Here is a 12494-nt window from a genome sequence, read left to right on the forward strand (position 1 = left end):
AGCACTTCAGTAGCATAAGACCCAATCTTAACAACTAACTATTCAGGGCAACATTAAGTGCTGTTAAGATCAGGTCTCATGCTAGGCTAGCAAACAAAATCAGCAAAAATCAAAACAACTTTATTTCTGCCTGCTGTGTATGTCTGTAATCTGTCACGGTCTCTAACTCTTGCCCTAAAGTGTGTTGCTGTCTGTTTGTCTGTGAACTCTACGCGCTTTACCAGCTTTGAAAGACAACAAAATGCTTTGTACTTCTTTTTTTCTGTAACTAGTAGTACATGGAGCAGATAAAGCTCCATGCATTTTCTATGACTGGATTTCAGATTGTAACCTAAGATTATCTGTTCTCAGTATGAATACCAACATACACCTACAAATAATGTATGTACAGTGTACATTTGCAAAAGGTTCATCATCATATTTCTGAAACACATTCTGTCGAATGGTCACTTTTGTGAAAAATAACAATGGAAATAAAAATATTGTTCACGGAAATTAAAGAGAGTTATGTACTGACCATAACTTGGAATCTGCGCTATCCAGTGTCATTATTCATCATGGATGGGTCTTGGATCCGACATCAGATTCGATCTGGCAAAGTGAGCGACAGCTCCTGAGCTCAAGCTGCTCCCCTCCTATGACTTCCTGTTACCCATAATCTTCAGATAGAATTTTCTAGATAATATCTGGACAATGAAGCTGTCCACACCCAGGAACATCAGAACCAAACACACCATTACTCCAAGAATCCACTGATCACCAGAAGAAGGGGGACAGAGGGTGGGAACGTGATGAATAAGGACACTGGATAGCACAGATTCCAAGTTATGGCAAGTACATAACACTTTATCTGATGATATCCGTGTCATTACTGATCACGGATGGGTCACAGTCCCCAGCTATTCCAAATCCTGGGATGTCTCAAGGTAGGACATGCCGGAGCACAGAAAAAGCAAATGAGACTCCACCCCTAGATACCAAATCCAACTTGTAATGTGTTACAAAGATATGGGGGTTTGACCAAGTGTCAGCAGCACAAATCGTCATCCAAGGATGTCCTGGCCCAGAATGCCAAAGACGTAGCCACTGACCTAGTAGAATGAGCTTTAATAGGTCTCGGAAGATCCATGTGATTGCTTTCATAAATGTGAACTATACTAGAAGCTATCCATTAAGAAATCAATACTTTGGAAATGATCCTGCCTCTGCTGGCCTTGGAGAATGCTACAAAATGCTGATCCAACTTTTGAAAATTCTCATTCCTCTTTAAAACAGAAACATAACTGCCTATGAACATCCAGGCAATGAAGTTGATACTTCCCTTTGTTTGAAAACTTGGGAAAAAAAGACAGGGAGCTGGATAGACTGACTTAGGTTGGCTTCCGAAGCTACTTTCGGAATGAATGAAGGATTGGTTCTAAGAGATACCCTATCCTTGTGAAGAATCATGAATGGAGGCTTTATGCAAAAAGCTTGCAATTCAGAAACCCTATTGACGGAGGAAATGGCCACCAAAAAGGCCATCATCCAAGATAGAAACTTAATATGACACTTTGCAGCAGGTTCAAAAGGAGGTTGTGTCAGGGACTGCAGCACTGAGATAAGATCCCAAGGAGGAGAAGGATCTTTGAAGGGAGGCCAAAGCAAGAACACCCCCTTAAGAAAGGCCTTACAGAGCCTAGATGAAAACATGTGACTATTGCTTAGATGGAAGTTGGAAATAGCTGTCAATTGTAGCTTAACTGCAGAGAAGCTTGCCCCTTGTTGGAACAGAGAGGAAAGGAAAGACAGAATGTCCAGAACAAGAGCACAAAAGGGATCACTGTCGCTTTGACGAGATCAAAAATAGAACCTCTTCCATTTTCTGGAATAAACCTTTTTAGTGAAAGGTTTCTGAGATACCAAAATAATATCCTTCACCAGGAAAGGTAACTTGACCTGACTGATGATCATTGGAACTGGAGATACCATGCTGTCAGCCTCAGGGATGTCAGGTCGGGCAGGAGAAGTCCCCATGGATGGGAGATGAGATCCTGGACTGGATCCAATATCCAAGGTGGATATTTCAGATGAGACCAGAGGAGGGAAAGCCATGTCTGATGAGGCCGGAAGGGGGCTATGAGGATAAGATGAGCCTTCAGGTGGCTGGTTTTCTACAGAATTTTGGGAATGAAGGGTGTTGGGTGATAGGCATAGATGAGTCCCGGTGGCCAATCGTGAATCAGAGCATCCCTGGGTGATTCCTCAGGTGGGGGAATCAAATCAAAGTATCTGTTGCATTTGTGATTGGCTAGGGATGCAAACAGATTGCAGCACGGAGATCCCCATCGGTCGAAGATCCAGCTTGTAACTGACTGTTTCAGGGACCACTGATGGGGACTCAGGATAGACCTGCTGAGTTTGTCTGCTAGCAGGCTGGAATCGCCAGGGATAGCCATTGCAAGAAGAAAGCACCCAGGGGCCATTGCCCATTCCCACACTCTCATGGCCTCTCTGCACAGTGGGTAAGATTGTGTCCCCCCCCTTGCTTGTTGATGTATTAGACTACTGCCATTTTGTCTGTCTGAAGTACTACAGTCCTGAGAGGGAGAAGGTCCTGGAAAGCTTGCAACATTAGTACGATCACTCTCATCTCAAGGATGTTGATGTGCAACCTGGTCTCTGAGGGGGACCACGTGCCTTGGACCATCCTTCCCTGAAAATGACCCCCACCCCAACAGGAAGGTGTCTGTGGTCTCTGTGGCTTGGGGTTACGGTAGGCAAAAAGGTCTCTCTAGCAGAAGCTCCTCTGACTGGAGCCACCAACTCAAGTGATGCCTGCAGACCTGAGATAATCAGATTAGCTTGGACATCGGGTGAAGGTGAGCTTACCACTGTACCACTATGGTCCACTGAAGCACTCGCATGTGATACCTGGCGAGGGGACCCAAGTGAATAGCCGCCACCATCGACCCAAGGACTTGAAGAATGAGATGGGCAGAGAGACTGTCCCGATCTAGTAGGAGGATAACTTGCTCCTGGATCATGTCTACCCTGTGCAGGGAAAGAGCTGTAGTTTCTGACACCATGTCCAGAAGAACAATGAATTCCAGACTCTGACATGGAGGAAGGTGTGATTTGGGAAGATTGAGGGTAATGTCCAGAGCGTAAAATAGGCTTAGAGCAAAGTTTGTGGTTAGAGAAAGAAGATGCTTTGTGGGAGCTGTGAGGAGCCAACCGTCTTGGTATGGAAAGACCTGAAATCCCTGCAGCCAGAGATGGGCTGCTACCACTGGCATACATTTGGTGAACACCCGGGGGAGCTGAGGTGAGACCAAAGGGCAGGGCTCTGAAATGATAATGACTGGCCCACAGCTGGAAGCGCAGAAATCCTCTGGAGTGACTGTCTATTTTTATGTGATAGTATGCATCCTTGAGATCTATCGAGCAGATCCAATCATCTATGCACAGAAGCGGAAGGATGGACTGAAGAGTGACCATCCGGAACTTCGACTTCTTGACTGATAAAGTTAGCTTGCTGAAGTCCAGAATGGGATGCAGGGCCCCTGTTTTTTTGGGCACTAAAAAGAATCAAGAGTAAGTATAGGATCCTTTGTTGTCCGGTTGGGACCTTTTGCATGGCCCTTTTCTGAAGGAGGTCATGCACCTCTCTGAAAGCTAACTCCCTTTGGTGGGTGGGATGTCCAGGAGTGACTTTTGGATTGGAGGGGAGTGATTGAAGGGTATAAAGTATCCCCTGGACACAATGTTTAGCACCCACTGGTCTGAGGAAATAGCTGCTCAAGCCAGGTGGTGCAAGGAGATATGACTCCCAATTGCATCCATGGCAGGGCAGTCGGGCAGCACTTCAGGAGCACTGAAGGGGTTTCTCCGAGAAGGGTTCTCAGAAGCTCTGATTCTGCAGACCCGCCTCTGCCTCTGGGGCGGTGTCTGCCATCTAATCCCTTTCCCCGGCTGAAAGAAGAGGATTTCTGAGGAATATCCTGGAAGGAAGACTGCGCCTTGTGGAACCATAGCTTTTTGCTACCCTTCTGAGTCTTACAGAAGGAATGTTGGGGAGTAGAAAACCTGATCCTCACTGCGGACAATGTCTTTCCCTCCTGCTCACTGTGATTCAATGTTTCCTTGACTGAGGGACCAAAGAGAGTAGATCCATCGAATAGGGCATTGGTAAAGGATGGGAAAACCCTAACGGCCTGCGAAAAAACCAACAGGGGGGGAGGAAAGCCTACTACTAACCCTAAAAACTACTGAAGACTAAAACCCTTACAGCATAGAGGTAAAAAAGGAATAGGGAGAGACAGAAAGCAACCGCAAAAAGTCACTTATCTAAAACTAGCATGCTCGAGCAGCAGGGAATACATCTGTTCACTAATCGCAGCAAGCAAGCTCTGAGGATTATGGTTAACAGGAAGTCATGGGAGGGGAGCTCAGGAACTGTCACTCAGTTTGCCAGCTCGGAAAGACTCATCCATGATCAATAATGACATGGATAGCATCAGATCAAAACTGGTAATGTCGACAAATCATCAATCGACATACTCAGAACTACCCGGCTTACCCTGCCTACCAGCCATTTCCGACTAACGTATTGCAAAGGGTCAAGCACCCTTGCACCCCCCACACCCCCTGCTAATTATATATACAAACTCCTAGATCACACTACAGTGAGAAAATGGGTACATTTCCCGATCCCCTGTCCTGTGATCTCCAAGCAGAAAGTCGATCTCACAACAGCGAATGCACACTAACATTCGCTGTTGTGGAGTCAACCATTTTCGGTTCAGCCTTCCGTGAACTGGAAAATAGCCTTTTGACTATCCTAGTTCAAGTGAATGCTATCTGAAAGTTTGATAGTAAACCTTTGCAAAATAGGGTGAAACTGTTATAATTTGTAGTGATTATGTAAATATGTAGCCTATTTCCTAATTTCATTCTCTTCTCATTTTAAACTAGTTGAATCAGTTTTTTTTTCTACAAATCCTACTTTAGTATCACTTTTCCATGATTTATTTTTTCTTTTATTTACATTTTGGAATTGGTTATGTCCAATGGGACTTTCCTGATTAAAAAATGTAAGTTAGTAATGCACTAAATCTATACTGCTTAAAAAAAAATCAAGGATGATGAATGATTTCTGTTCCAAGAACTCTCCCAAACAACAGCAGTCAAGACATTAGTTGGATTTTAAAGAGTCTCTGCACTTTAACTTAAGAAAATGTCACCTAATTAAGTAATTAACACTGTTTTAATATAAGTATTAAGTATATTAAGCTATACCTGAAACTTGGATCACCTCCAGCTATCACACAAGACCAGGTCCTAAAAGCACTATAAAAAGCTAAAAATACTTCATAAATGGGTCCTGACATTATTCATGGATGCATCGTAAATAGCAAGAAACATAATTTAGCCACAACCCTAACACTGGTCAGTCTCAGCCTCCATACAGGTTTGTACCAAGCGAATGGAGAAGAGATACAGTTATTCCTCTGTGTAAGGAGGATCTTCCACAAACCCAGTCAATTACAGACCTATAAGTCTGACCAGCCTCATATGCAAAGCCATAGAAAGACTTATCATGGAACCAATCCTTCAGAATATAGAGAACCTCAAAACACTGGAGCCATCCCCGTCTGGATTTCCCAAGTGCAGGCAATGCTTAATCAACGAGGTGGATTTTTCTGAAAAGGTCACCAAAGCAATAGACAAAGGCAAAATGGTACACACAGTATACCTTACCTGGTCAAATGTTTTGATAAAATTTGCCATACAGGCATAGCAAAAAAGTTAAATAAACTGAGAATAAACCTCTATGCACCCCCCCCCCCCCCACACACACACACACACACTGACTGCCAAATGACTCACAGATAGGATGCAGGAAATCAAAACCAGGGAAGTTACCTCCACAAGGAGACCAGTCGCCAGTGGAATCACCCAGGGTTCTGTGCTGGGACCTCTCCTGTTTGGTATAAACTTCTTTGAATAAAAGCCAATACCAAAGGCCACTGGCTATGTTTACAGATAACTGAAAGCTAGCAGCAGTCACTGAATTCCCAAATGTCTTAGCCATCTTACAGGAAGGTTTGTCTCACATAAATAACTGGTGCAAAAATCATGGACTGAAACTAAATGCCAAAAATGCATTCCTGTATTCCTTGACAAGTCATTTACACTACAGAGCTACTACATTGACATTACACCCCTAAGAGATGACCAAGGTGTTTGGGATTTGAGAACTTATGTTGACAGTGACCTAACATTTGACCAACTTGTGCCCAATGTTGCAAAAAAGCCCTTCTATATTACACAGCTTACAAATAAAGGGACTGGCCCAGATCTAGGGATGTTATTGCCTTCCTTTACTCAGCCCTCATTAGGTCAATCATTGAATATAATGCCCCCTTTGGCATATATCTGTCCAGAAAAATTAAACAACTGGAACACCACAGATATACTTTACTAAAAGGATACAAGGCTTAAATAACATGTCCTACATGGACTTATTCAAAGCCCTGTTACTAAACTTCACAACCTGCAGACTGCTAAGAAGTTACCTGTGTCAGGTATACAAGGCATCCTCTGACCCTACATGGATGGATTTACTGCACAATCAGCAAGTCAAATGGCATCAGAAATTCTCAGTCTGGGGATCTAAACCTCTTCCACAACATCAACAGAACAGTTTGGAGGGACAGGTATATCTCACAAAGGACAGTGCTGCTCTGGAACAGACTCCCCATCCACATAAAGCAAATTTCATCCCTGTGCATACTCAAGGTTAACTTAGATTTACCCCAGAACTGCCCCCCTCCCCCCATGTTACTAATGGACACAGACAGCTCCTAAATGCTTTATCCCATGCATGGGTCCCATCAAATTATTTCACTGACTGTAATATATAATTATCGAACATGGGATGGGTTAGGCCAATCTCTAACCAAATGGGATAGGTTAATTTGAGAAGAAACAAGGAAACTTGCTAGGTGTAAAATGCCCCGCAAGTGCAGCTATCCTAGTACTTATCTATGAAAGTATAAAACTTAATTGATTAATTAATTATTAGTAGACAAGTCATTTTGGATTGTAGAGTGAATAGTTTATTTGCATATCTCCTTACATTTTTTAAACTACTTAAGCAAGCTGATATTCCTTTACATTACTGTCAGCAGTAATGAATTAGTAACCTTGAATAAATAACTTACGTAGCCTGTTTTGACCCTCTTTGATATGGCAATATGTTTTTGGTAGCATTTTTTCCAAGAAGATCACCTATGTCCCAGAAGGGACTCTGACTTTTCAGTTGATCAAAGTGGGGCAGAAAGCATAGATGAGTAAATTAATCATGATCTGGTTAAGATGCATATAATCAGGGGAGTGTGTGCAATTAAATTTGTACAGCATGACAATGAAGACAACAACAAGAAAGGGCTTTGCCAGTACATAGTACGACGACAGCATATAAAACTGCACACCACCATATTTTCTGAATATTTCTTCGAGGCATCTGAAGCCCTGATGGTACCTGACAGGCTAAGGTACAAAAAATATACATAAACAGTGAAGAGCCATGGAACGTTATGTCTTCCTTGTCAATACAACATCTGTCATATACTCAATCCTAATGGAAAGCATAATGTAACTTAACAGCACTGCACATTCTGATGGCTATGTCAGCCTGCTGACAGAGCCTATCAACACTAAGTTACATCTCTGAAACTGGTGAGCATTTCCTAGTAAATAAGAAAAAAAAAGATAAACATCAGATATGGATATTCAAATCATGTAATTGGTCTGTGATTTAAATGTAGAGGTAACGCAGCAGCTGTGTGTTGAGTTTCTAAGCGTTGAATCATAATTCCTAACAACACTTTTTTATGAATATTTCAAATACTGGAAAGTACTGGCTTTCAATGAAAAATGAATGTTGGGTTTAGATTTTAGGCAATAAAAGTAAATTAAACTTACTGGTTTATGTATTGAACATTTCCCTAAGAAAAAAAGGGATATGTCTACGTCTCTTGTGAACTGAATCTAAAGACATTTTCAGGAGGGATGTTGCGAAACTGCACTTAATCGACAACTCCAAAATACGTTTTGATTTCATTGTTTGTACAATAAAGCAAACACTAGTTTCAGCTCTTTTGAAGATGTACCATCCAGAAGACTGTGTGTTTTCAGACCGGGAATATTTCATTTGACTGTAAAGAAGTCACCCAAACTATCCAAAGAAATAAAGGATACCAGATTATTTTTTTATCACAAAACAGTTCCTGTTGCCACCCTGACCATCCCTGCACACTGGCAAACCTTGTTCCTTAGTTCATGAAAAAATAAATGTACTTAGCTTGAATATGCACTGCAAGCCAACACAAAAGTGATGTTCAGCTGTGTTAACACTTAAGATGAAAGTAGTTTATTTATTATAATTCTGCATAAAATAATTCACTAAGAAAGGGCCAGCTACTGAACTACATAAGTAGGAAGATGCATGAAACATTCGCTTTAACAAAGTCTGCAGACCTTCACCAAACCACCAATATGTAAATGTTGTTGTTCTCAAGAACTTGTGAATTTGGCCTGGTTCTGTGGCACAGAGAGAAGGAACCTTAACTATGACTCAGATGACCCATTCTTGATTAGCGGGAAAGGGAACTGGAGGAAGCACAGCAGTGGCATGGGAGTGGCTGGCATATGGTGGGATGAAGGTGACTTGGTTCACAGCATAGGCAGCAACCAATGTGTTGCCAAGGCACAGCACAATACATCAGGGGGCAGTCATACAGGGGAAGTGCACTTGCTCCTCCCCCCAAGGTGTGGCAGCTCAAGCATCCTTAAGAAGCTTCTGAGGGGATACTAGGAGCTCCTGGGGGCAAGGTTAGACAATGATGCTTGCCTGGATGATGACTTGTGATGGGCTCTTACCTTACTGAGGATTAAATGGGTCACTGGTGGCAGTTGCCCTCAATAAGGAGCAAATAGTCAAGAATCCAGAAATGTCATGGGGCTGATGGTTGGCAGGCACAGGAGTAAAAAAATCTAAACTTAGAAGATATAATAACCTACCAAAGCTGTCTCATGAAGCAAGAGCGCATTAAACTTGTGTATTCTGAAGAGTTTCACTCACAACCATTTCTTTTAAGATCTACAAACAGATCTTAAGTGCTTTTTGTATGTTTCCTCCAAAACTGATGCCAGGATTTCAAACAATTGTTCTAAAGAAGTGTGTGTGTGTGTGTGTGTGTGTGTGTGTGTGTGTGTGTGTATATATATATATATATATATATATATATATATATATACATATATATATATATATATATATATATATATATATATATATATATATATATATATATATATATACATATATATATATATATATATATATATATATACATACATATATATATATATATATATATATATATATATATATGGATCTACCTGACAAGGTCGACAAGCCACAACATCGACAACCAGTTTACCGACACCACAAGGTCGACAAGCCACAACATCGACAACCAGTTTACCGACAGTTCACAAACACGAAACCTCACATGCCCAACACACCATAATAACGACAATCAACAAACAAAACAAATCCCCTGTCCAAAAAGCACACACACAACACAAGCACACCAAAATCCTTACAAACCCACACTAAACCTCACATACACAACTATCTACAACCTTAACCCAAACCCTAACCCTAAGGTCCGTCACTATCGCACACTTACCTAACCCGCGCCCTAACCCTAACTCACTTAACCCGCCCCTAACCCAAAGACTATCACTACCGCACACTTACCTAACCCGCGCCCTAACCCTAACTCACTTAACCCGCCCCTAACCCAAAGACTATCACTACCGCACACTTACCTAACCCGCACCCTAACCCTAACTCACTTAACCCACCCCTATCCCTACAGACCATCAATATCGCACACTTACCTTACTCGCACCCTAACATCCGTCACTACCGCATACTTACACAGCCTTTTCCCATGTCGGTGTTCTCAGCGTCGGTCTTCTCAGTTGTCGATCTTCTGGCGTCGGTGTTCTCGGTGTCGGCGTTCTGAGCTGTCGACGTTGTCAGGCGGACCCATATATATATATATATATATATATACATACATACACAGTGGATATAAAAAGTGTACACACCTCTGTTAAAATGCCAAGTTTTTTTTGTGATATAAAAATGAGACCACAATAAAGCATTTCAAAACGTTTCCCACCTTTAATGTGACCTATAACCTGTACAATTCAATTGAAGAACAAACAATCTGTTAGGGGGAAAAAATACAAAAAAATTAAAAAAGTACAATACGCTGGTTGCATAAGTGTGCACACCCTTAAACTAATACTTTGTTGATTGTGCACACCCTTAAACTAATACTTTGTTAATGCACCTTTTGATTTAATTACAGCATTCAGTCTTCTTGGGTACACACTTGCCATCAATTAAATAGACTCTGATTAACCCCAAATAAAGTTTAGCTGTTCTAGTAGGGTTTTCCTGACATTTACTCAGTTGCCTGCTATGGAAAAAGCCATGGCTCGCAGAGTGCTTACAAAGCATCAAAGGGATCTCATTGTTGAAAGGTATCAGTCAGGAGAAGGGTACAAAAAAATTTCCACAGCATTGGATATACCATGCAACACAGTGAAGACAGTCATCAAAAAGTGGAGAAAATATGGGACAACAGTGATGTTGCAAAGAACTAGACGTCCCTCCAAAATTGGTGAAAAAACAAGACAAAAACTGGTCAGGGAGGCTGTCAAAAGACCTACAGCAATACTGAAGTAGCTGCAGGACTTTCTGGCAAGTACTGGTTGTGTACTACATGTGACAACAATCTTCCGTATTCTCCATATGTCTGGACTATGGGGTAGGTTTGCAAGACGGAAGCCTTTTCTTACACAGAGAAACATCCAGGCCCAGCTAAAATTTGCAAAACAATACATCAAGTCTCCCAAAAGCATGTGGGAAAATGTGTTATGGTCTGATGAGAACTTTCTGGACACAATTCCAAAAGGTATGTTTGGCGCAAAAACAACACTTTACATCACCAAAAGAACACCATCCACACGGTGAAGCATGGTGGTGGTAGTATCATGCTTTGGGGTTGGTTTACTAAAGCTGGAACTGGGGCTTTAGTCAAGGTGGGGGGAATTATGAACAGTTCCAAATACCAGTCACTTTTGGCCCAAAACCTTCAGGTGCCTGCTAGAAAGATGAAGATGAAGAGGAATTTCACCTTTCAACATGACAATGACCCCAAGCATACATCCAAATCAACAAAAGAATGGCTTCACCAGAAGAAAATTAAAAGTTTTGGAATGGTCCAGCCAGAATCCAGACCTAAATCCAATAGAAAATCTGTGGGGTGACCTAAGAGGGCTGTGCACAAGAGGTGTCCTTGCAATCTGACAGATTTGGAACAATTTTGCAAGGAAGAGTGGGAAAATATTGCCAAGTCAAGATGATCCATGCTGATAGACTCCAACCCAAGAAGACTGGATGCTGTAATTAAATCAAAAGGTGCTTCAACAAAGTATTAGTTTAAGGGTGTGCACACTTATACAACCAGCGTATTGTACTTTTTTAATTTTTTTTATATTTTTCTCCAAACAGATTTGTTTTTCAAATGAATTGTACAGGTTATAGGTCACATTTAAGGTGGGAAAACTTTTGAAATGATTTATTGTGGTCTCATTTTTTTATATCACAGGGGTGTGTAAACGTTTTATAATCACTGTATATACATACATATACACACACAGACACACATATATGTGTGTAAAATATAGATACACATAAATATATATATGTGCAAGATGCATGTGCATGTTTATGCATATAGAATATGCACACACTAATATATGAAATCATAAATTTTATTAATCTATAATCACTGTGCGTCTCACTAAAACGTCTGCTTTCGGTTTCTCTAACTCCACTCTCTACTGGTTTTCTAGCTACCTTTTCAATCGACAGCAGTTCATTAAGTGGCACTCTGCCTTCTCACACTTCCAGCCAGTTAATACTGGAGGACCGCAAGGTTCCATTCTTGGGCCAATACAATTCAACATCTTTACTAACTGCCTTCACACATCCTGCTCTCAGTCATCACTTATACAATATGCTGTTGACTCCACCATCATCTCATCATCCAAACATCCTTTACATCTTCAATGTATAACCCAGAATTCCTTTAACTCCATTGAAAAGTGACTAATTGACAATCAACTTATACTTACCCCTCCCCCCCCCAAAAAAAACAAAAACAAAAGTACTTCTGTTTCTCTCAAAATCTTACTCCCACCTGAAATCATCCTCCACTATTACATCTCTTGACAACACCTTAACAGAAGCAGCTACACACACCAAACTCCTGGGTTTTGTCACTGATGACCAACTAAAATTCGATTTACATGTTCAAAATTGTAAAATTCCTTACCAGTGACTCTAGACTGTTCCTTGC

At 41.3% G+C, this 12494-nt stretch overlaps 1 protein-coding gene across 2 annotated transcripts in view; it reads right to left on the reverse strand.

Annotated features, from left to right (window-relative positions):
- Nucleotides 1-12494, reverse strand: part of NPY5R (neuropeptide Y receptor Y5) — a 440454-nt gene that overhangs the window by 266658 nt on the left and 161302 nt on the right. The gene's annotated exons all lie outside the window — the stretch shown is intronic.

Source organism: Protopterus annectens, chromosome 2.part1 (genome assembly GCF_019279795.1).
Source record: "Protopterus annectens isolate FY-2018-M chromosome 2.part1, PAN1.0, whole genome shotgun sequence".
Lineage (NCBI taxonomy): Eukaryota > Metazoa > Chordata > Ceratodontiformes > Protopteridae > Protopterus > Protopterus annectens.